Genomic DNA, 27,044 nt, shown 5'->3' with positions numbered 1-27,044 from the left:
AATTCCAACCGGTATGCTAGCCCACCTGACTCTCCCTATTCTCTCCTAATCCCACCATTATAGAGAAAGGTTCCATCCCTCCATGTCCTCCACTTCCCGGGCAGGCTTGGCTCCACGTCAGCAATGGGACTGAACACCTCCCTCTGTAAATGGATCCTTGACTTCCTGAAGGGCTGCCACCAGGCGGTGATGGTAGGCAACAACACATCCGCCACGCTGACCATCAACATGGGGGCCCTTCACGGGTATGTGCTTAGTCCTCTCCTGCACTCCCTGTTCACCCACGACTACATGGTCGTGCACGACTCCAACACCATCATAACGTTTGCTGACGACACAATGGTTTGCTGATCACCGACGATGATGAGGCAGCATATAGGGAGGAGGTCAGAGACCAGGCTGTGTGGTGCCAGGACAACAACCTCTCCCTCAATGTCATCAAGACCAAGGAGCTGATCGTGGACTACAGGAATAGGAGGGGCGAGCACACCCCCATCCACATCGATTGGGCTGTAGTGGAGTGGGTCGAGAGCTCCAAGTTCCTCGGTGTCCATATCAAGGAATGAACATGGTCCACACACACCCACACAGTTGTGAAGAGGGCACGACAGCGCCTCTTCCCCCGCAGGAGGCTGAAAATATTTGGAATGGGCTCTCAGATCCTCAAAACATTCTACAGCTGCACCATTGAGAGCCTCTTGAATGGCTTCATCACCGCTTGGTACGTCAACTGCAAGGCACCCGACCGCAAGGCGCTACAGAGGGTGTTGAGTACGGACCAGTACTTTACTGGGGCCGAGCTCCCTGCCATCCAGGAGCTCTATACCAGGCGGTGTCAGAGGAAGGCCCAAAACATTGTCAGAGACTCCAGCCACCCAAGCCATAGACTGTTCTCTAAGCTACCACACAGCAAGCGGTACCAGGGTCCTGTTGGTCTGGAACCAACAGGACCCTGAACAGCTTCTACCCCCAAGCCATAAGTCTGCTAAACAAGACTGTTAAATAGCTAGTCAAATGGCTACTCGCTGCTACTGTCTATTATCTATCATGTTGCCTAGTCACTTTAACCCTACATACAGTGGCTTGCGAAAGTTTTCACCCTCCTAGGCACCCGATCCAGGAGCTCTATACCAGGCGGTGTCAGAGGAAGACCCAAAACATTGTCAGAGACTCCAGCCACCCAAGCCATAGACTGTTCTCTAAGCTACCACACAGCAGCTGTAGAATTTTTTGAGGATCTGAGGACCCATGCCAAATCTTTTCAGTCTCCTGAGGGGGAATAAAAAGATTTGGCATGGGGTCCTCAGATCCTCAAAAAATTCTACAGCTGCACCATCGAGAGCATCCTGACTGGTTGCATCACCGCCTGGTATGGCAACTGCTTGGCCTCCGACCGCAAGGCACTACAGAGGGTAGTGCGTACTGCCCAGTACATCACTGGGGCCAAGCTTCCTGCCATCCAGGACCTCAGAGGAAGGCCCTCAAAATTGTCAAAGACTCCAGCCACCCTAGTCATAGACTGTTCTCTCTGCTACCGCACGGCAAGCGGTAACGGAGTGCCAAGTCTAGGTCCAAAAGACATGACGCTGCCACTGTGGGGATAGTGTTCTCGGGGTGATGAGAGGTGTTGGGTTTGCGCCAGACATAGCGTTTTCCTTGATGGCCAAAAAGCTAAATTTTTGTCTCATCTGACCAGAGTACCTTCTTCCATATGTTTGGGGAGTCTCCCACATGGCTTTTGGCGAACACCAAACGTGTTTGCTATTTTTTTTCATTAAGCAATGGCTTTTTTCTGGCCACTCTTCCATAAAGCCCAGCTCTGTGGAGTGTACGGCTTAAAATGGTCCTATGGACAAAAACTCCAATCTCCGCTGTGAAGCTTTGCAGCTCCTTCAGGGTTATCTTTGGTCTCTTTGTTGCCTCTCTGATTAATGCCCTCCTTGCCTGGTCCGTGAGTTTTGGTGGGCGGCCCTCTCTTGGCAGGTTTGTTGTGGTGCCATATTCTTTCAATTTTTTTATAATGGATTTAATGCTGCTCCGTGGGATGTTCAAAGTTTCAGATATTTTTTTATAACCCAACCCTGATCTGTACTTCTCCACAACTTTGTCCCTGACCTGTTTGGAGAGCTCCTTGGTCTTCATGGTGCCAGTTGCTTGGTGGTGCCGTTTGCTTAGTGGTGTCGCAGACTCTGAGGCCTTTCAGAACAGGTGTATATATACTGAGATCATGTGACAGATCATGTGACACTTAGATTGCACCCAAGTTGACTTTATTTAACTAATTAAGTGACTTCTGAAGGTATTTGGTTGCACCAGATCTTATTTAGGGGCTTCATAGCAAAGGGGGTGAATACATATGCACTCACCAATTTTCTGTTATATATTTTTTCGCATTTCTTGAAACAAGTTCTTTTTTTCATTTTACTTAACCAATTTGGACTATTTTGTGTATGTCCATTACATGAAATCCAAATAAAATTCAATGTACATTACAGGTTGTAATGCAACAAAATAGGAAAAACGCCAAGGGGGATGAATACTTTTGCAAGGCAATGTATATTTACATAGCTACCTCAATTACTTTGTCCCCTTGCACATCGACTTGGTACTGCTACTCCCTGTATATAACCATGTTATATTTACTAGTCATTGTTATTCGTTATTCACTGTGTATTTATTCCTTGTATCATTACCAAAATGTTTTATTGCATTTTTTACCTTTAACACTGCATTGTTGAAAAAGGATCCATTAGTAAGTATTTTAAAAATTATGATGATTAAAGCCTGCGATGACCAAGAGGTGACCCCCCTCATAATACAGCAGACAGCTGACACATATGGATGTTCCCGCTACACACACACACAGGAGGCTGCTGAGTGGAATGGTATCGATACCATTCCATTTACTCCGTTCCAGCCATTACTATGAGCCCGTCCTCCCCAATTAAAGTGCCACCGGCACACACACACACCATAAACTCACTCCCTCTCTCACACACACTTTATCTCATCTCACTCGGTCCCAAACCTTTCAGTATTTTCCAGAGATTTACATTTAATCAATGAAGGCATCGTGATAATAATAATTCCAGAGCTAAGCTATTTGATTTGAAGAGCCACCACAGGGAGAGGGAGAGAGAGAGAGAGAGAGAGAGAGAGAGAGAGAGAGAGAGAGAGAGAGAGAGAGAGAGAGAGAGAGAGAGAGAGAGAGAGAGAGAGAGAGAGAGAGAGAGAGAGAGAGAGAGAGGAGAGGGAGAGGGAGAGGGAGAGGGAGAGGGAGAGAGAGAGAGAGAGGAATAAGAACACACAATGGGATCTGACGACTGCTTTTTTCCCTTTGCAGATCCTATCCCTCGCTGTGTAGCACGACAACATCTTATCAATGCACATATTTTGACAACTTTGAGTGATGGAAAAGTTGTGGAAGATTATGAGGATAGTGATTTCACATATTGTGGTACATTATGCAGCCAGCTCCTCCATAGGCATAGCTAATGTATGGTGAGCGGTCTAGTGCAAAATGGCTGCCATGCATCACCCAGCTGGGTGCTACAAACTGGTATCCAATTGGGTGAGTGAATGTAGAATGTATAGCATGAAGAATACAGAATGTACATCAAGGGTGGCCAACCCTACCCCTGGAGAGCTACTAGATGTGCAGTATTTTGCTCCAGCCCTGATCTAACACCACTGATTCTAATAATCAGCTGCTCCTCAGGACCCTGACAAGCTGAATTAGGTGTGTTCAAAACAGGGCTGAAGCAAAAGCCTGCACAACCAGTAAGTCTCCAGGAGGGTTTGTTGCAGCTGATGTACACAATACACCTACTAAAAAGTGGAAATACCATCCATAATCCTCAAAACAAGTCTTGTTTCACATTTTTGTTATTAGGATGTTCCATACAATTCATTTTACATCACATTATTACCACTACTTTTCACACACACTGTGTGGCTCATTTGCTGAGAGCTTGGTGCTACGCAAAGGGTGTGGTTTCAATGGATCACATACACTTGCTGTAAATGGATTTGGATAAAAGTGTCAAGTTACATTTGGTTGTCTTATCATATTATTTTCACAATATCATGAAAATTTATATAGCAAATCTCCACACATCTCCTCGTCCTAATGCAGACTTGTACAAATTAATGGGGTGGATGGGGCTATCTTTCTCTGGATATCTTGGAGCAGAATGAATTTGGCTGGCAGGGAGGTGCCTGTAGTTGATCATTCTGGGCCACACACACGTGTGCACACACTTTCCCTCTTTCTCTCTCACACACACACACACATACATACACACAGCAGTCCTTATCGCTGCTGCAAAAGTGGAAATATGAGGTTAGTCACTTTTTTAAACCGCTAACCTCGTTACCATGGCAATGGGGCAGCGACTGAGGAGGCAGGGCTCTGCCAACGAAGCCAAAGGAGCCAGAATGGCGGAGTATCGTCGTCAAGGGAACAACCAGGTCATTTATTTTCACAGATGTGTTTTTTTTTAAGAGGCTCAATGGCTGTGAAAGATCAAACATGGTCAGCTTTAGACCATTGCCCGCATTGACACCATAAACAAAATAATGGTAGCTCTAGATCAAAGTGATTTTATTTAAGTGTAGGCCTACATAGTTTTAATATTGTCTGAGACTTATTGCAGATTGCATTTATGTGTAAATTTGCACCCTATGTCGGCCAAATAAAATCAAATAAATTCTGTCTTTGAGTCAATGCATAGTATGTTATATGAAGTGTGAGTGTGACCCTGTAAACAGCAGTGAGAAACTTGCTAAGCAAATTATGTGTCGCTACAGTATGTATTGACTATGGAAAATCAATCGAAATTGAATTCATAAATGGGCCGTACCGGAATCTCACACTTAATTCAAATTAATGGAGTGGAGGCAAATCCATATAGCTGTGGTTTCAGAATGATAATTTGATGAATCACCTTCTGTTCAGATATAGTATTTCAATTCACTTAAGTGCAATCTTTATCCATGGATTAGTCGACACACACATACACTTTAGACACAAACACGCACACGCACGTGCACATACACACACTATTGACAAGCATAGCATAAAGGTTGGCCTACTACAGGTCATAAGCCATAAAGCTATAAACCTCATTACACATATTATGTTACACAATAATTTCACAAAGCTACTGACTCTTACAAAGGCTGAAGGAGAAGAAGAATGAGAGAGAAGAGAGAGGAGATGAGAGGGAAAGAGAGACATGGAGAATGCTGTCCTATCAATAATGATAATTAGGAAATAGACCATTGCAGTGTTCTGAAAGGGCATTTACAGTTTAAAAAAAAACATTTTTCAGAACCTTTGATTGTGCATTCATTCGGGTTTCACACATCTTTCACCCGACTCATTCATGCAAAATCAAAGTTTTCTGTGAAATACAATGAGCACATTTTGTTTAGTCACCAATACATCAGATAATGATAGGCTCACCATTTAGTCATTTTAACTACCATTTAATCCAATAGCAGAAAATACAAGATGCACATTTCAAAACTGTTCTTTTTGAAGTGCTAAATAGAATGAATAGTAGATGGTAAATATCATTTTCCATACAGTATTTGACTATAACTTGACATGGGGCGGCAGGTAGCTTAGCTTAGTGGTTAAGAGCGTTGTGCCAGTAACCGAAAGGTCGCTGGTTTTAATCCCCGAGCCTACTAGGTGAAAAATCTGTCGATGTGCCCTTGAGCAAGGCACTTAACCCTAATTGCTCCTGTAAGTCGCTCTGGATAAGAGCGTCTGCTAAAATAAAAAAATATGTACCATAAAAATGTAATACAAAAAGCTATCCTATGGCAGGCTTTAGTAGTCATCCCATTAGGACGTTTGAATATGAGAGGGTTGGGGTGCGACCCACGAGGGCAGAGCAGTCAACGGGGTGTGGGGACCCCATCTCCATTCTACTCACATAAACTGCCTGGAACTCCTTGCAGTGTCCCTAGCATTAAAGTCGTTCCTCTCATTTCTGGAGGGTCGTCATGTTCTAGTCAGAACAGACAATACCACTGTTGTGGCTTACATAAACAGACAAGGGGGACTGAGATCCCCTCACTTACACACACTGGCACACAGACTGATTATGTGGAGCAGTGTGCATCTCCAGTCACTGAGAGCTACTCAGTTACTAGGAGTACTGAATCTGGGGGCAGATTTATTTCCAGGAGGAACCCTCTATATGGAGAGTGGAAGCTTCACCCGGAAGTAGCCAATCAGGTTTGGATGCACTACGGCATTCCAGTAGTGGATCTTTATGCATCTATGGAAAATACTCAGTGTCCACTGTTCTTTTCCCTGAGAGATCGGGAGGCACCGATGGGAGTGGACGTGTTGGTGCACAAGTGGCCACGCGTCCTCCTGTTTGCATTTCCCCCACTGGCCCTGATTTCCCCCACCCTAGCCAGGGTGCGGGGGAAGGGTCTTTATCTCATACTAAAAGCGCCACATTGGCCAGGGAAACACTGGCTAGCGAAGATCACTCAACTGCTATGCGGCCATCCGTGGCCCTTTCCCTTGCATCAGGACCTACTATGCCAGGCGCGAGGGGAGATCTTCCATCCTCACCCGGAACGGTTGGCACCCTGGGCCTGGTCCGTAAATGGTTCAACTTGAACACTGCCGGGCTTCCTCAAAATGTCATTTAGACCATTCAGAGTGCTAGAGCCTCATCCACCAGGTCCCTTTATAATTGCAAATGAGAGTGTTTGAGGAATGGTGCACTGGATCACAGGCAGTGCCATTCCAGTGCTCTGTCCTGGTAATCCTGTCATTTCTACAGGAGTTATTAGAAAAAGGAAAGGCTTTTTCTACTATTAAGGCATATTTAGCAGCTATTTCAGCTTGTCATGTGGGTTTTGGGAGCTTGACAGTGGGGCAACACCCCCTTGTCGCCCGTTTTATGAAGGGTACATGTCGCTTGCGTCCGGTGTCCAAACAGCTTGCCGCGTCATGGTATTTATAAATAGTTTTGGATGCTCTATGCCAACAGCCTTTTGAGCCCCTGGATCAGGTGGAGCTGAAGATGCTTTCATTTAAGACCAAGCTATTACTAGCATTTGCCTCTGACAAGCGTGTAAGTGACATTCACACACTTTCGGTGCACTCGTCATGTGCACAATTTGCACCTGGTAACAATAGGGTATCGTTGCGGCCTAACCCCGGCTTTATCCCTAAGATTGTTAACCCATTTTTGATGTGTCTTCCTCTGGAGCTATTAGCTTTTTATCCCCCACCGTTTTCCTCTCCGGAACATCAACAGTTGCATATGTTGTGTCCAGTACGCTCTCTGCGCATCTACATGGACAGGACTAAGGGATTTAGGAAATGTGATCAGTTGTTCGTTTCCTGGGCGAAACCTCACACCGGTAAAGCGCTCACTAAACAGCGCCTCTCCCACTGGATAGTGGGGGCTATTGCTTTGGCCTACACAAGTAAGGGTCTTCAGCCTCCTGCTGGCCTACGGGCTCATTCCACTAGAGGAATGGCTATGTCCTGGGCTTTATTTAAGGGCATATCTATCCAAGATATTTGCTTAGCAGCGAGTTGGGCTTCGCCTCATACATTTGCGAAGTTTTATAGGCATACTGTTTTAGGTGTAGGATCTTCTGAAGGGCAAAGCCCATTTGTGTGATATATTGCACAGGGCAGTCGGTCGTCAGGATAAGCTTGTCTGGCAATAAGGGAGTCAGTATATCCCATAAGTGAAATACCGAAACGAATGCTTTAAAGTTACGACTGTAAACCCGGTTCTCTGATAGTATGAGTGAGGTATTTCACCAGACCACCCTCCTTGCATGAGCGAGGAAGAGGTGTGGCTTATTTTTGAATGACTTAGAGACGATGCGTCTGACCTTTTATAGGGTAGGAGGGACATCCTTCCCCGACGCACATGTCTTGACGGCGTAGTGTAATAAAGGCTTCTGACGAATGCGCTGGGGGTGTATCCCATAAGTGAAATACCTCACTCATACCATCAGAGAACCGGGGTTACAGTTGTAACATAAAGTTTTAACTTTCAACATAAACTGATGTCAAATTGATACATTTATGAGCTAAAAATATAAAAATGTACGGTGTTCAGTTATCAAACTATATACGTTAAGTAGGTGTACTACATTATTTTGGTTCAGTAGTTAACCAAAATAATTTAGCAGTTTCATTAAGTGATAGTTAATTGTATTGCTAACAAATTACAAGAAAATCATATTAAAAGTAAAGTGACTATTGCATTTGAAAACGCAGGTACTTTGATTGAATATGTCGCCACATTTAAAGAATGATTTGGTGCAGTGAACAAGTGGACTGTGAATGTATTTGTTCTACTTAGTCAATTGAAAATGTGCTTAGAGTTGTGAAAACTCTAAGCACAAAGTGATTGAAAGAACTTGTAATAATGATGGCATTTAAATAGTGTCTCAATTAACCTATTAAGTTATAGGACACTGTTTCCACCAAGATTAAGTACCTAATTTGGCTGTGGGGATGAAGTTGGTTGGAAAATTAGGTCACTATAATATCACTAAAGCACAAAGTATAAACCAAAGTTGCATGTAGCCTTTATCGTACTGTGGCCCAATCCCAAACAGATCGCTCTGCCTAATCCCTAGGGCTAGGCCATTATTGATCTAGGATCCTTGAGGATGTTACGACCGCCACTTTTTGTCTTCAGTCTTTTATTTGCATACCACTAAAGGACTCTAACAACTTCCCCTTTGAGGCTTTATGAGCCCTTGATACTATTGTAGTGTATTTTTTCACCATCTCTACATTTCTGTTCTGTCAGACTAGTGCCCTGAATGTGTCTACTGTAATCTATCAATAGTATTTGAGTATTTTATTGGGATCCCCATTAGCTGTTGCAGCAGCTACTCTTCCTGGGGTCCACACAGGGGCACAAATTTGGTTTTAGAAGTGGGGGGGGGGGGGACATAACCTGGCAGGGATTATCCGTAATCATGGTAGCATCCACATTAATGTAGAAGTGTTTAGAAACATATTATATTCTTATTTATAATAAAAGTGACGCAAAATGACACAATACATTATTTACCATGAATTTCTATTGGACAAAAAATAATCTGAAACAAAGCCAAAACAACCAGTAAATGCATCCCAAAAAATTGTAGTCACAAGCTTGATGTAGTCATTGCGTGCTATGAATGTGGGCCCAAATACTTAACTTTTTACTACTTTAATACACATACAAGTGAATTTGTCCCAATACTTTTCCTATGTACAAAAAGTGCCATCATTTCTAAACGGTTCACCCGATATGGATGAAAATACCCTCAAATTAAAGCTGACAGTCTGCACTTTAACTTTCTAGTCATTGTTTGATTTTAAATCCAAACTCTTGGAGTATAGAGCCAAAAGAAGAAAAAAATGCTTCACTGCCCCAATAATTACAAAGGGCACTGTAATTCATATCATAGGCCTAATAGTACTGAGAGCTCTTTTATTATTGGTTTCAGGTGTGTTAGGCCAAGACCAGAATGACAACCAACAGTACGGCAGACCCCCAGGGCCAGGACTGAGCAGCCCAGCAGCTAGGGATTGCCTAAATAGGTCTCCCCTGACGTGGGCATGTTTTCAATACAGACTCCTTTTGTCGTACAGTATTCCGTATAAGGCATCAAGACCTTATGTTGCACGGTATACCTTTAATCTTGTAATCAATCACACTGATACATAACTTGACATTTCTGCCATCCATTGTGACATTGTGGGAGGATAACCAACCTTCCAATTAATGGCAATGCATTTTCTATAAAAGCTAGATTACACAGTTTATTCTGATAACAGTTTCCAGTATCAACATTTCCAAGCAAACAAAAGCAGGGATAAGGGAGAATCTGTAGACATGCTGAGATAAAAGGACACACTCTTTGCTAGATTTCAGCAAGCTTTCACAAGAGCATAACATATGCAAATATGTCCCCTTTTGTGTTTTACACCTCAAGCAGAGGAATTAAATTTCTGAGTGCATGATATTCAGTTTTACACCTGATTTAAGGTCTTTATACCTTAACACTGCCATAAATTAGAGAGGAGGAGAATCTACAGTTGAAGTCTGAAGTTTATATACACCTTAGCCAAATACATTTAAACTCAGTTTTTCACAATTACTGTCAAAAAATTCCCTGTTTCAGTAAGTTAGGATCACCACTTTATTTTAAGAATGTGAAATGTCAGAATAATAGTAGAGAAAATGATTTATTTCAGCTTTTACTTATTTCATCACATTCCCAGTGGGTCAGGAGTTTACATACACTCAATTAGTATTTGGTAGCATTGCCTTTAAATTGTTTAACTTGGGTCAAACATTTAGGGTAGCCTTCCACAAGCTTCCCACAATAAGTTGGATGAATTTTGGCCCATTCCACCTGACAGAGATGGTGTAACTGAGTCAGGTTTGTAGGCCTCCTTGCTCGCACACGCCTTTTCAGTTCTGCCCACACATTTTCTGTAGGATTGAGGTCAGGGCTTGGTGATGGCCACTCCAATACCTTGACTTTGTTGTCCTTAAGACATTTTGCCTCAACTTTGGAAGTTTGCTTGGGGTCATTGTACATTTGGAAGACCCATTTGCGACCAAGCTTTAACTTCCTGACTGATGTCTTGAGATGTTGCTTCAATATATCCACATAATTTTCCTTCCTCATGATGCCATCTATTTTGCTGCCACCCCCGAGCTGCACGGTTGGGATGGTGTTCTTCGGCATGCAAGTTGCCCCTTTTTTCCTCCAAACATAACGATGGTCATTATGGCCAAACAGTTCTATTTTTGTTTCATCAGACCAGAGGACATTTCTCCAAAAAGTAGATCTTTGTCCCCATGTGCAGATCCAAACCATAGTCTGGCTTTTATATGGTGGTTTTGGAGCAGTGGCTTCTTCCTTGCTGAGCGGCCTTTCAGGTTATGTCAATATAACACTCGTTTTACTGTGGACATAGATACTTTTGTACCTGTTTCCTCCAGCATCTTCACAAGGTCCTTTGCTGTTGTCCTGGGATTGATTTGCACTTTCCGCACCAAAGTACGTTAATCTCTAGGAGACAGAACGCGTCTCCTTCCTGAGCGGTATGACGGATGCGTGGTCCCATTGTGTTTATACTTGCGTACTATTGTTTGTACAGATGAACGTGGTACCTTCAGACATTTGGAAATTGCTCCCAAGGATGAACCAGACTTGTGGAGGTCTACAATTCTTTTTCTGAGGTCTTGGCTGATTTATTTAGATTTTCCCATAATGTCAAGCAAATAAGCACTGAGTTTGAAGGTAGGCCTTGAAATACATCCACAGCTACACCTCCAATTGACTCAAATGATGTCAATTAGCCTATCAGAAGCTTCTAAAGCCATGACATCATTTTCTGGAATTTTCCAAGCTGTTTAAAGGCACAGTCAACTTAGTGTATGTAAACTTCTGACCCACTGGAATTGTGATACAGTGAATTATAAGTGAAATAATCTGTCTGTAAACACTTGTTGGAAACATTACTTGTGTCATGCACAAAGTAGATGTCCTAACCGACTTGCTAAAACTATAGTTGGTTAACAAGACATTTGTGGAGTGGTTGAAAAACGAGTTTTAATGACTCCAACCTATGTATGTAATCTTCCGACTTCAACTGTACATTAGTACATATACATATGCCCATGAGTGAGGCCTAATTAGGTCAAATAGGGGAGCGGCGTTGTGGTGTGAAAAAATGAAATAAATAATGCCTTTCGTGAACTAAAAAAAGAATGCCTTTCGTAAATTAACACTTGCTATTTCTGGTGGGTTAAGTATGTCTGTCAGAGCTATATGTAAGTTGATTATACAGACAATTTGGAATATTCAACACAGTAATATCATAGAAACAAGAATTGATGCCGAGAGACTGTGGACATTAGGCCTCTGTGTACATTGAACGACAAGACGTGCTGCTCTGTTCTGGGCCAGCGGCAGCTTTTCTAGGTCCTTCTTTGTAGCACTTGACCATGAGACAGCCTACAGGGAGGTGGCCAGTGACCTGGCAATGTGGTGCCAGGACAGCAACCTCTCCCTCAATGTTAGTAAGACCAAGGAGCAGATCGTGGACTACAGATAACGGAGGGCGAGTATGCCCCCATCCACATCAATGGGGCCGTATTGGAGCGGGTTGAGAGCTTCAAGATCCTTGGTTTCCAAGGACTTAAAATGGTCCACACACAAGCAAACAGTCATGAAGAAGCCACAACAGCGCCTCTTCCCTTCAGGAAGTTGAAAATATTTGGCATGGGCCCTCAAATCCTCAAAAGGTTCTACAGCTGCACCTTTGAGAGCATCTTGACTGGCTGCATCACTGCTTGGTATGGCAACTGCATCCCCCTCGATCACATGGCACTACAGAGGGTGGGGCAGACAGCCCAGTACATCACTGGGCCGAGCTCCCTGCCATCCAGGACCTCTATATCAGGCGGTGTGAAAGGAAGGCCTGGAAAATTGTTAAAGACTCCAGCCATCCAAGCCATAGACTCTCTCTGCTTCTGCACGGCAAGCGGTACAGGAGAAACAAGTCTGACACCAACAGTCTCCTGAACTGCTTCTATCCCCAAGCCATAAGACTGCTAAATAGCTAACAAAATGGCTACACAGACTATCTGCATTGACCCTTCTATGATTTTTTTATTTTTTTTCACTGACTCTATGCACACTCACACACTCATTCACACAAACTCACACTCCAACATACACACACACACACTTAATTTGCTCACATATAACACGCACACACATTCATACTGACTACACACACACACACGCACTCACATACAATCATCATGTACGCTGATGCTACTCTGTTTAGCATATATCCTGATGCTTAATCACCTTACCCCCATACATGTCTAACCATACCACTCCAGTATCCCTGCACATTGTTAATATGGTATTGACACTGATCCTAGAACTGACCCTGTACCTAGCTTACTTACTTTCTCGTGTTCTTCTTATTTCTATTTCACGTGGCTTTTTGTTCTACTTGACTTTTTTTTATATATATTTTTATTTTACTATTGATATTGTTTACTGCATTGTTGGGATAGAGCAAGCAAGAAAGGAACTTCACTGTACTTGTGCACATGACAATGAAAACTTGAGCCTGGAGGACTTGTTTGGGCGACTGCCGTGTTAAAAATGCTGAGAATCTCTTTATCACAGACATACCTTTCCCCATCTTTACAACAATTTAATCAATATGCCTTGACCATGACAATTCACAGTCTAAGGTGACACCAATAAGTTTAGTCTCCTCAACTTGCTCAATAGCCACATAATTCCTTACCAAATTCAGCGGAGGTCTAGAATATAGGGAATGATTTGTACCAAATACAATTATTTTAGTTTTAGATATGTTCAGGACTAGTTTATTAATAGTCACCCACCCATTCCAAAACTGACTGCAACTCTTTGTTTAGGGTTGCAGTGCTTTCACTAGCTGTGGTTGCTGACGTGTATAATGTTGAATCATTAGCGTACATAGACAAACAGGCTTTGTTTAATGCTAGTGGTAGATCATTAGTAAAAAAAAGAGAACAGTAAACAGCCAAGAGAGCTTCCTTGTGGAATACCACAATTTACATGTTTTACGTTAGAGAAGCTTCCATTAAAGAAAACCCTCTGTGTTATAATATAATATAATAATATAATATATAATGCCATTTAGCAGACGCTTTTATCCAAAGCGACTTACAGTCATGCATGCATACATTTTTTGTGTATGGGTGGTCCCGGGGATCGAACCCACTACCTTGGCGTTACTAGCGCCGTGCTCTACCAGCTGAGCTACAGAGGACCACAGTGTTCTATTGGATAGCTCTCAACCCATTATATGGCAGAGGATGTAAAGCCATAACACATACACTACCGTTCAAAAGTTTGGAGTCACTTCGAAATGTCCTTGTTTTCGAAAGAAAAGCATTTTATTTGTACATTGAAATAACATCAAATTGATCACAAATACAGTGTAGACATTGTTAATGTTGTAAATGGCTATTTTAGTTAGAAACGGCTGATTTTTAATGGAATATCTACATAGGCTTACAGAGGCCCATTATCAGCAACCATCAGTCCTTTGTTCCAATGGCACGTTGTGTTTGCTAATCCAAGTTTATCATTTTAAAAGGCTAATTGATCATTAGAAAAACCTTTTGCAATTATGTTAGCACAGCTGAAAACTGTTGTGCTGATTAAAGAAGCAATAAAACTGGCCTTCTTGAGACTAGTTGAGTATTTGGAGCATCAGCAATTGTGGGTTTCACTTACAGACTCAAAATGGCAAGAAACAAAGAACTTTCTTCTGAAACTCGTCAGTCTATTATTTTTCTGAGATATGACGGGTATTCTATGCAAGAAATTGCCAAGAAACTGAAGATCTCGTACAATGCTGTGTACTACTCCCTTCACAGAATAGCGCAAACTGGCTCTAACCAGAATAGAAAGAGGAGTGGGAGGCCCCGGTGCAAAACTGAGCAAGAGGACAAATACATTAGAGTGTCTAGTTTGAGAAACAGACGCCTCACAGGTCCTCAACTGGCAGCTTCATTAAATAGTACCCACAAAACACCAGTCTCAACGTCAACAGTGAAGAAGCGACTCCGGGATGCTGACCTTCTAGGCAGAGTTGCAAAGAAAAAGCCATATATCAGACTGCCCATCTTAACCTTTTCTTTTTATTGACCAGTCTGAGATATGGCTTTTCTTTGCAACTCTGCCTAGAAGGTCAGCATCCCTGAGTCGCCTCAAGACTTAGCGTTTTCCTTGATGGCCAAAAAGCTCAATTTTAGTCTCATCTGACCGGAGTACCTTCTTTCATATGTTTGGGGAGTCTCCCACATGGCTTTTGTCGAACACCAAACATGTTTGCAATTTTTTTTCTTTATGCAATGGCTTTTTTCTGGACACTTTTCCGTAAAGCCCAGCTCTGTGGAGTGTATGGCTTAAAGTGGTCCTATGGACAGATACTCCAATGGTTTGGGGCAGCAAAGCATCCCAACCATCACACCACCACCACCATGCTTGACCTTTGGTATGATGTTCTTACTGTGGAATGCAGTGTTTGGTTTTCACCAGGCATAATGGGACCCATCTCGTCCAAAAAGTTGACATACGTTTGCCAAAAAGCACCTGGATGATCATCAAGACTCAGGAAGAACGTTCTATGGACAGATGATTCAAAAGTATAACTTTTTGGACGACATGGTTCCAGTAATGCCTGACGAAAACCAAACTCTGCATTCCACAGTAAGAACATCATACCAAAGGTCAAGCATGGTGGTGGTGGTGTGATGGTCTGGGGATGCTTTGCTGCCTCAGGACCTGGACGACTTGCCTTAATGGAAGGAACCATGAATTCTGCTCTGTATCAGAGAATTCTACAGGAGAATGTCAGACCATCCGTCTGTGAGCTGTAGCTAAAGCGCAGCTGGGTCATGCAGCAAGACAATGATCCAAAACACACAATCAAGTCTACATGAAAATAGCTAAAAAGCAACAAATTGGAAGTTTTGGAATGGCCTAGTCAAAGTCCAGACCTAATCCCAATTGGGATGTTGTGGCAGGACTTGAAACGAGCAGTTATGCATGGAAGAGTGGGCCAAAATTCCTCCACAGTGACGTGAGAGACTGATCAACAACTACAGGAAGCATTTGGTTGGAGTCATTGCAGCTAAAGGTGGCACAACCAGTTATTGAGTGTAAGGGGGCAATGACTTTTTTCACACAGGGGAATTGGGTGTTGCATAACTTTGTTTATGAAATAAATATGTAATTGTTGTGTTATTTGTTCACTTATGTTCCCTTTATCTAATATTAGGTTTTGGTTGAAGATCTGATAACATTCAGTATCACCAATTTGCAAAAGTAGAGAAAATTAGAAAGGGGGCAAATACTTTTTCATAGCACTGTATTTAATCCATTTTAGAATAAGGATGTAATGTAACAAAATGTGGAAAAAGTCAAGGGGTCTGAATACTTTCCGAATGCACTGTATATATGTATTATTTTTTGAAAAATGACAGCGGTAGTGTAGTAGGAAAGAATTTTCAACTTATGATATCTACCAGTAAATGCTCTAGACAACAATTTGTATGCAACAATGGCTTTCCCAAAAACCTTCCCAATTAAATGTTGACTGAAGGTAGACCTACCTGGCAGAATGATATCAAGAAAATGTTTGTCAATCGGGTCAGCATTTGTTTTCCAAACTCTGCCATCATATACACTGAGTATACCAAACATTAGGAACACCTTCCTAATATTGAGTTGCACCATCCCCCACCCCCTTTTTGCCCTCAGAACAGCTTCAATTCGTCGGGGCATGGACTCTACAAGGTGTCGAAATCGTATGCTGACCCACGTTGACTCCAATGCTTCCCACAGTTGTGTCAAGTTGTCTGGATGTCCTTTGGGTGGTGGACCATTCTTGATACACACGGGACACTGTTGAGCATGAAAAACCCAGGAGCATTGCAGTTCTTGACACAAACCAGTGTGCCTGGCACCTTCTACCATAACCCTTCAAAGGCACTTAAATATTTGGTCTTGCCCATTCACCCTCTGAATGGCACACATACACAATCCATGTCTCAACTGTCTCAAGGCTTAAAAATCTTTAACCTTCTTTAACCTGTCGCAATTCAACGGCTCAGACACGAGACGTATGTGGCAGGGTCTACAGACAATCAAGGACTACAAAAGGAAAACCATCCCGTCGCCGACACCGACGTCTTGTTTCCGGACAAGCTAAACACCTTCTTCGTCCACTATGTGGATAACACAGTGCCACCGACGCGGCCCACTACCAAGGACTGCGGGCTCTCCTTCTCCGTGGCCAACATGAGTAAGACATTTAAGCGTTTTAACCCTCGCAAAGCTGCTGGTCCAGACGGCATCCCTAGCCGAGTCCTCAGAGCATGCGCAGACCAGCTGGCTGGTGTGTTTATGGACATATTCAATCTCTCCCTATCTCAGTCTGCTGTCCCCACATGCTTCAAGATGGCCACAATTATTATTGTACCCAAGAAAGCAAAGGTAACTGAACTAAATGACTATCGCCCCGTAGCACTCACCTCTGTCATCTTGAAGTGCTTTGAGAGACTAGTCAAGGATCATATCAGCTCTACCTTACCTGTCACCCTAGACCCACTTCAATTTGCTTACCACCCCAATAGATCCCCAGACGATGCAATCGCCATCACACTGCACACTGCCCTATCCCATCTGGACAAGAAGAATACCTATGTAAGAATGCTGTTCATTGACTATAGATCAGCATTCAACACCATAGTCCCTCCAAGCTCATTATTAAGCTTGAGGCCCTGGGTCTGAACCCCGCCCTGTGCAACTGGGTCCTGGACTTCCTGACGGGCCGCCCCCAGGTGGTGAAACAACACCTCCTCTTCGCTGATCCTCAACACTGGAGCCCCACAAGGGTGCGTGCTCAGCCAACTCCTGTACTCCCTGTTCACCCATGACTGCGTGGCCAAGTACACCTCCAACTCAATCATCAAGTTTGCAGACGACAAAACAGTAGTAGGCTTGATTACCAACAATGACGAGACAGCCTACATGGAGGAGGTGAGGGCTCTGGGAGTGTGGTGCCAGGAAAATAACCTCTCACTCAACATCAACAAAACAAAGGAGATGATCGTGGACTTCAGGAAACAGCAGAGGGTGCACCCCCCTATCCACATTGACGGGATACACATCACTGGGCGTACACATCACTGACAAACTGAAATGGTCCACCCACACAGAAAGTGTGGTGAAGAAGGCGCAACAGAGCCTCTTCAACCTCAGGAGGCTGAAGAAATGTGGCTTGGCACCTAAAACCCTCACAAACTTTTACAGATGCACAATTGAGAGCCACTTGTCGGGATGTATCACCGCCTGGTATGGCAACTGCACCGCCTGCAACCACAGGGCAGTGGTGCGGTCTGCCCAATGCATTACCGGGGACAAACTACCCGCCCTCCAGGACACCTACAGCACCCGATGTCACAGGAAGGCAAAAAAGATCACAAGGACATCAACCACCCGAGCCACTGCCTGTTCACCCCGCTATCATTCAGAAGGCAAGGTCAGTACAGGTGCATCAAAGCTGGGACCGAGAGACTGACAAACCTGTTCTATCTCAAGGCCATCAGACTGTTAAATAGCCATCACTAGCACATTAGAGGCTGCTGCCTATAGACATAGACTAGAAATCACTGGCCACTATAAGAAATGGAACACTAGTCACTTTAATAATGTTTACATATGTTACATTACTCATCTCATATGTACAGTATATACTGTATTCTACTGTATCTTAGTCCATGCCCCTCTGTCATTGCTCGTCCATATATGTATATATTCTTAATTTTTTATTTAACCTTTATTTAACTAGGCAAGTCAGCTAAGAACACATTCTTATTTACAATGACAGCCTACACCGGACAACGCTGGGCGTTTTGTGCGCCACCTTATGGGACTCCCAATCACGGCCGGTTGTGATACAGCCTGGAATCGAACCAGAGGGTCTGTATTGACACCTCAAGCACTGAGATGCAGTGCCTTAGACCGCTGCGCCACTCGGGAGCCCTACCACAATTCCATTCGTTACTTAGTTTTGTGTGTATTGGGTATATGTTGTGAAATTTACTTGTTAGATATTACTGCACTGTCGAAGCTAGAAGCACAAGCATTTCGCTACACCCGCAATAACATCTGCTAAACACCTTTATGTGACAAATACAATTTGATTTGATTTGATTTGAGTTTCTCTTTGAGGTGCACTGTCAACAAGTGATGCTGGTCATGGTGCTGGTAGGCTTAAATAATAAATGAATCTCAAATCAACTGCACTAAGTTGTTGTTCTTTTTTTTTCTGTCACAGTTTACCATAAGGTGTCAAAAATGTAGACTAAATTAGTAAAAACTAGTACTCTGACCAGATACTTTTTTACTTTTACTTGAGTAGTTTCTTAAGCGGGCATGAGTAAATTACAATCTATTTAACATAACTTTTAATTAAGTACAGATTTCAGTACAGATTTTTGCTGAAGGGAATAAAAGCCACAAGCCCGGGACACTTCCGCGGTCCCAGCCACAAGTGCTAACCGCGTCGTGGGCTGTGTTCAAGCTGTTCATGGAAAACCCTGTTAGCTTAATAGCTACCATCTAGGCTAGTAGCTAGCTACACCAAACAATTTCAGACTTTTGGTCTGGCAGGATCCCAGGACAGATAGTAGCAGTCTAGCCTAGGCAGCCCCCAATAAAAATAAAAATATTTGAATGGCCCAAGATACATTTCCAAGTTGAGCAGTTTATGGTGGTCTGGTAGGTCCAGAGATATACATAAGGAGATTTGGACACACACACGCAATACAATATGTCCTGTTTATAAGAAATAATAACAATTAAATATATTGAAAGTGCACTTACGCTCACAATATGTCTCTTAAAGCGTGTCCTGCTTTGAAGGAGCTGTCCATCAAGTCCCCATATCCCTATATGCCCACAGGGTTTATAGATAAACTAGTGTGTGTGTTTGTGTGTGTGTGTGTGTGTGTGTGTCTGTGTCTGTGTCTGTGTGCATGTGGTAAGACTGTGATAAGACCATAAGGAAGAACTCAAAAGCAGTGGCTTGCAACATTTGTGATTTGTTTGTTCACATAAAGTGTGGAGATATCCAACCCTTGTCATATGTGACCGACCGGCTCGATTCGGTCTTATGTAGCAACATTTGAATTTTTGTTTTTTGCATTGGATAAAAGTAGAGACTCAGAGCTAGAAAATTGTATATCATATACTACAGTTGAGGAACAATGGGAAAGTAATTCTGCTTGAAAGTTGATAAACTTGTAACCTCACTTTTGAGAAAATGGCCCTTGAATGTTTTGGTACCTACTGGAGAGCTCTTCTTTGTCTACACCCATTCAGTATCGTTCATATTCTCTTATGATTTAGCCAACCCATCTCTTTAAGGATTCACATGTGAGGCTATGTACTAAACAACCAAAGATTTCAAGACTAAAGGCTGGTGTGTTCGTAAATTGAATCTGGAGTGCCAGAGTGTGCTCTGGGCGTTCGTAAACTCAGAGTGTTGTCAGATTGTCCATTCGTAAATTCAGAGCGTTTCGGTCCCGGAGCGTTCAGAGCGCACACTGGACACTTGGCCGAGGACTAGGGTTGATCCGAGCATTCTGACCTAACAACAGCAGTCAAACACCCAAGCTAACTGGCTAATGTTGGCTAGCTTGCTAGCTACTTCCAGACACAAATGAGAGAACAGCTCACACTGACCATTTTACTCCCCGTAGCAGAGCTGGTTAGGCAGTTTTTATGTTATCCAGAGCGTTGGTGACTGCAACTGTGCTAATGGCAAGAATTTAATTACGCTTTTTTGCCAACGTTTACTGAGACCGGCCATATTCAACGGGTGTTGAGAGTTCGTAAATGTGTCAGTTATTCTGCGCTCTGGCACACTCAGAGCGAATTTACCAGCTACGTCTATCGACAGTTGTCGCAGTGACATCATGAACATTCTATTGAAATAGTTACTTACATAGTGGAGTCTTTTGTTTAGACTTGTAGCTAGCCAGCTAAACAATGAACCATAATCCCAACTCATAACGTTACTACCCTGCATTAATCTGCAGGTAGCTAACCAACTAGGTTCAATGTTAGCTAGCTAGCATTAGGCTATAACTAGCAATGCAAATGGCTCTGAGATACGAATAATATTACTACACAGATCATAAAGGTAATGTTAGCTAGCTAGCCAGCCAGCTAACGATAGCTAGCTAGCTACCAGTACACTTTAACCTGAAATGAAAGAAGGTGAAACGTGTAATATCTGAAAATGTAGCTAGCTAGACTATCTTACCCGTATACATGGATGGACACTTCTCCCTCTCTGTCACAGATACCATGGTTGCCCTTAGAATGAAGATGTAATCTGGTGACGTGTTTTATACAATAGCCTTCTGTGTGTTCTCTTTTTGACTCCGTCTGCATATTTGCAATCAAACTCCAGAATTTTCTCCATCTCCTTAGCTATCATGCTCTAATTCCACTGTTTTCAAAACTCAGTCCTCCAGAAAGTGGAGAGCAACACTTATGCAGTTCTAGTAAGTGATATATTTTCAAAAAGTTGCGTTAGAAAGGATTACCTACACATACTGACCAGCTCATGTTATGGACAGAAGCGTGCTACATAGCAGACCAATCCGAACTCATCTCTCGGCATGTCCAGCCCACTCATTATCTCAGCCAATCATGGCTAGCGGGAAGGTTGCTGTCTTTTCCCATAGCTAAACCAACTAGGCTCTTAATTTAACAATTGAATTGGTATTTACAGATGGCATACAAGTTTGTTATTAAGGCACATGAAATTTCATAATTTTCCAGAAGGCATTTCTGCCCAAAAATGCATTTTGATAAAACAAAAAAAAGGTTTATGTTCAAATGACGCTCCTGTGAAGTAGTGATGCGTGACATATGCCTAGTTTCCTGAAACGAGTCACATACGATGAAGCTATAAAGTCTCAAAGTAATATTTCGCTTGTTTGCAATGTATGCTGTTTAAACGCAGTGGCAAACATTGGGCTTCTGGACACGAGCAGGGATAATGAGTGCAATCTAGATGAGATAGTCAACGTATCAGCAGTGGGCATGGGAAATGACGTTTGATTGTTTCAATCTAAGAGGACTTCACTTTATCTATGTGAACGCACTGAGCCTGCTGCCGAAATTAGAGGAATTAAAACTCTTCGCTTCTAACACCCGGGCTGCAGTAGTTGCTGTGACTGAGACATGGCTCGATGGGTCAATTGAGGACAAAATGGTTGAGCTACCGGGTGATAGCATTCAAACTGTGTGTTTTTACTAGATATTATGTGCATTTTAACCCATGTTCAGATCTGAAAATTGATGGATTTGAGGTTGCATGGGTAGATATACTCGTTCCTAAATGTCGTCCTACAGTGCATTTGGAAAGTATTCAGACCCCTTGACTTTTTCCACATTTTGTTACATTACAACCTTATTCTAAAATGGATCAAATAAATGTTTTTCCTCATCAATATACAAATAATACCCCATAATGACAAAACAAAAACAGGTTTTTAGACATTTAAATTAAAAAAACAGAAATACCTTATTTACAAAAGTATTCAGACCCTTTGCTATGAGACTCAAAATTGAGCTCAGGTGCATCCTGTTTCCATTGATCATCCTTGAGATGTTTCTACAACTTCATTGGAGTCCATCTGTGGTAAATTCAATTGATTGGACATGATTTGGAAAGGCACACACCTGTCTATATAAGGTCCCACAGTTGACAGTGCATGTCAGAGCAAAAACCAAGCCATGAGGTCGAAGGAATTGTCCTTAGAGCTCCGAGACAGGATTTTTCAAGGCACAGGGTACCAAAAAATGTCTGCAGCATTGAAGGTCCCCAAGAACACAGTGGCCTCCATCATTCTTAAATTGAAGAAGTTTGGAACCACCAAGACTCTTCCTAGATCTGGCCGCCCGGCCAAACTGAGCAATCGGGGGAGAAGGGCCTTGGTCAGGGAGGTGACCAAGAACCTGATGGTCAATCTGAAAGAGCTCCAGAGTTCCTCTGTGGAGATGGGAGAACCTTCCAGAAGGACAACCATCACAGCAGCACTCCACCAATCAGGCCTTTATGGTAGAGTGGCCGACGAAAGCCACTCCTCAGTAAAAGGCACATGACAGCCCGCTTGGAGTTTGCCAAAAGGCACATACAGAGTCTCAGACCATGAGAAACAAGATTCTCTGGTCTGATGAAACCAAGATTGAACTCTTTGGCCTGAATGCCAAGCGTCACGTCCGGAGGAAACCTGGCACCATCCCTACGGTGAAGTATGGTGGTGGCAGCATCATGCTGTGGGGATGTTTTTCAGCGCCAGGGACTGGGAGACTAGTCAGGATCGAGGGAAAGATGAACGGAACAAAGTCCAGAGAGATCCTTGATGAAAACCTGCCCCAGAGCTCTCAGGACCTCAGACTGAGGTGAAGGTTCACCTTTCAACAAGTCAACGACCCTAAGCACAGAGCCAAGATAACGCAGGAGTGGCTTCGGGACAAGTCTCTGAATGTCCTTGAGTGGCCTAGCCAGAGCCCGGACTTGAACCCGATCGAAGATCTCTGGAGAGATCTGAAAATAGCTGTGCAGCAACTCTCCCCATCCAACCTGACAGAGCTTGAGAGGATCTGTAGATAAACATGTGAGAAACTCCCCAAATACAAGTGTGCCAAGCTTGTAGCGTCATGCCAAAAAAGACTTGAGACTGTAATCGCTGCCAAAGGTGCTTCAACAAAGTACTGAGTAAAGGGTCTGAATACTTATGTACATTTGATATTTCTGTTTTTTTATTCGTAATGAATTTGCAAAAATGTCAAAAAACAGTTTTTGCTTCGTCATTGTGGTGTATTGTGTGTAGATTGTCTGAATACTTTCCAAATGTGCTGTATACTCGTTTGTGTGTGCTATCGGCCTCCTAAGCAGAATAATTTATATGATTTAGTTGAATCAAATTGCTGTGATCACAATGTACTTGCTGATAGGCAATGTATTCTGCTTAGCGATTTTAATAGAAATGTGCAGTTACCACCCAAGAAAAGTACACTAGTAAATGCCCTGTATAACTTTAATCAGTTATTTGGACTGAAACAACTGATTGTTAAGCCATTGTATGGACAGTAAATCAACTTTCGATTTGATTATTGTATCAGAAAAAGAGAAGGTCTGTCAGTCAGGTGTCTTAAATATAGTTTTTTTGTGTGATCATATGGTAACCTACTGTACTCGTAAGAAATCCACAATACTACTTGAGCCAAGTAATAACTACATGAAGGTACAGTCTATGAAACAATATTCAAAGGAACATTTTGTAGAAGTACTTGGACATTTTGATTGGTCTTATGTAGTAAACTGTGATGATGGTGATCAAGCTTGGTGTCTTTTTAAAAATATATTTCTGTCTGCACTCAACTCTCTGGCTCCGATGAAACAAATTTGAATCAAACAGCAGTCAGGGAAATGGATCACCTCCGAGATCTTAGACACAGTGGCCAGTCTTTCATCAACAACTTTTACCATAGCAAAGATATCACAAACGATTTGTTTGAGCTGTGCATGGTAACAGAGGACAAAGTGTCCAATCTACTATGCTTAATGAGCACAAACAAAGCATCTGGGTTGGATAACCTTCCTGCAAGATTCATAAAGGATAGTGCTTGTGTCACTGCTAAGATGATAATGCATATTGTAAACCTTTCTATTAGTAGTGGTAAATTCCCCAATGATCTCAAAACAGTCAGGGTGGTTCCGCTCCAAAAGAACAGCAGTAAAACAAATGTAGAAAACTACAGTTCTGTGTTGAGAGATTCTTTTTTTTTTTTTATCAACTTGAGGGATACCTTCTCGAGCACAAACTTTTTTTATGAATTCCAATCTGGCTTTAGAACAGCTCATTCCACTGATACTTGCCTTATCCACATCAAGCAGGAAAGTGAGAAGGGGATCTATACAGGTAGGTTCATGTTAGACTTGCAGAAAGCCTTTGACACTGTGAACCATGATATTCTCCTAATTAAACTGAAATGCATGGGTCTGAATGATGTAGCAGTGAATTGGTTTAGGTCTTATCTGACCAACAGAACACAAGTATGTAATGTTGGTGATGATCTGTCAGAGGCCTAAGAAATATCCTGTGGAGTACGCAGGGATACATTTTAGGGCCTCTCTTATTTCTTATATATGTCAATGATATGCCAGATACAGTAAAGTGCAAACATCTGCTTTATGCTGATGGCTCATCCTTACTGATATCAGGAAATGATACAGCTTGCATAGAGGAGACCCTGAGCAAGGAATTGAATTATGTTAGAGATCGGTTGACTGACAACAAATTGTCGCTACATTTGGGAAAAACTGAATTGATTTTGTTTGGACAAAACATAGATTTCTTGGGCTGACAAGATACAGGTAAACTGTGCAGGCAAGGAGATTGAAGTTTAACTTATCTTGGTGTGTCCCTAGATCAATCCCTTTCTGGAGACCTGATTGCTGCTAAAATTCTTTCAAAAATGGCGAACAAATTATTTTAACATCAAAGTTAAGAAACTGCATGTCTCAACTTTGATTCAGTGTCATTTTGATTATGCGTGCTCTGCTTGGTATAGTGGGCTATCAAAAAAGCTGCAAAAGAGAATGCAGGTCATGGAAAATAATGTTATCAGGTATATGTTGAGTTCCGGGATACAGGAGTTCTGGGAGGTGGGCTTGTTGCCTTTGGAGTCCAGAGTGGACCAACTTAAACTCAATCATATGTTTGACATCTTAAATGATTGTGCCCCAGGTTATATAAAAACCACATTGATATGGTCTATAACCAGCACAGTTACAATACCAGAGCTAGTGTTATGTCTTGTAAAATCCCAAGAGTAAACAGTACTGCGAGGAGCACGTTTTTCTAAACAGGCATTTGTCTATGGAATAGCCTCCCGTTGGATATCAAGCAAAGAATAAGCTTTAAAAAGCAAGTAAAGGTTTTTATTTGGACAAGGTTGTCTAAGTAAGATAAACCCCTCCACTGCCCCTTGTGCCTCATACTGCTGGTCAGGTGCATTTATTTAAATGAAAGTTATGATGCGCAATGAATACATTATTTTTTAAGGTTGAAATGTGAAATGAATACGTTTCGATTTTTTAGGTTAGGGGAAAGTGCAGTGAATAATACCACTTTCTAGGATGTCAATATAAATGAATGCATTTATGGTTGTTTGTCATTTTGTCTTGACTTTTAATCTGTATATGTGTTATTGTTTTTACCATCGAGGACCACTTTGGAAACAAGCGTTTTAATTAACACTTTTAAGTGATCTTCTCTGGGCCCACATTGTACATTTTGCTGTAATGTCTGTTACCCAAAGAAATTCAATTCAATGTGCATGCATGTGTGTATGTGTGTGACCAAACCTCCTCATCTATATCTCTGGACCTACCAGACCACTCTAAACAGCTCAACTCTGAAATGTATCGTCGGCCATTAAAATACATTTTATTTTTATTGGGGGCTGTTCTTGTGCTGGTGCTTCTGTACTACCCTAACCCCCCTTTTATAGCTCTGTCTTTAACCTTCTCTTTACCCATAAACTGTCATCTCTTCTTCCTGCTATCCTCCCCTTTCTACTATCTCTCCATCTATCTCTACCTCCTCCTCCTCATCGTTGTCAACCCTCCCTCCATCTCTATCACTCTATCTCCATTATCGCTCTCTGCCTCCTGCTTCTCCCTATATTTCTCTTCATCTCTCTGGTCATTTCTGTCCAATTTCTCTGGTTAACCTCCCACCCCGTTCATTTCTGCTTCTCTCTGTCCGTCTCTCATTCGCAGGTCCATGGGCAGAGTGTAATTTGTTTCTCATATCTGGTTCCGGGATACTGTTTATTCCAGCATAAGCATGCATGAATGAATACACTTGCATGGACAAACACACATACACACACAGGACCACACAAATGTGAGCATGAACGAACTAGCGCACTCAAACGCACGCACACACACTAACTCATACACACACAAATCAACAGTACATAAGCTACACAAACACCGAAAATACAGCGACAAGAATTACATCTCTCTCACACACATGCATGTAAGCACACACACACACACCTTTCCTGTCATCTGCTCCAAAGATTCCCACTCCTTTCTACTTTTATCCCAGATCTGCAACCATACTCCAATCACCTTTCCAATTGTCTACACACTCTACACCCCTTCTGACTCCCACCACTCATTGAAAAAAAATATTGAACATACTGTACATCCAACACTTCCAGCTTGTGCAAATTAACCCCATTCACATACTAATACCTATTTAAGACATAATTCATGGTATGTTACCTGTAAAAATACATAAGGCAATGTTTATGTCCCCCTTTCAAACAGTCCATTATTATAAAAT

At 42.4% G+C, this 27,044-nt stretch overlaps 1 protein-coding gene across 1 annotated transcript in view; it reads right to left on the bottom strand.

Moving 5' to 3' along the window:
* Window positions 1-27,044, bottom strand: part of LOC311143637 (tomoregulin-2-like) — a gene marked incomplete at both ends in the record, with an annotated part of 189,724 nt that overhangs the window by 74,668 nt on the left and 88,012 nt on the right. The window lies entirely within an intron of this gene.

The sequence above is a fragment of the Coregonus lavaretus genome (genome assembly GCF_964263955.1).
Source record: "Coregonus lavaretus genome assembly, chromosome: 16".
NCBI lineage: Eukaryota > Metazoa > Chordata > Actinopteri > Salmoniformes > Salmonidae > Coregonus > Coregonus lavaretus.
The sequence above is the reverse complement of the archived record's forward strand: the minus strand, read 5'-3'. Positions and strand labels throughout refer to the sequence as shown.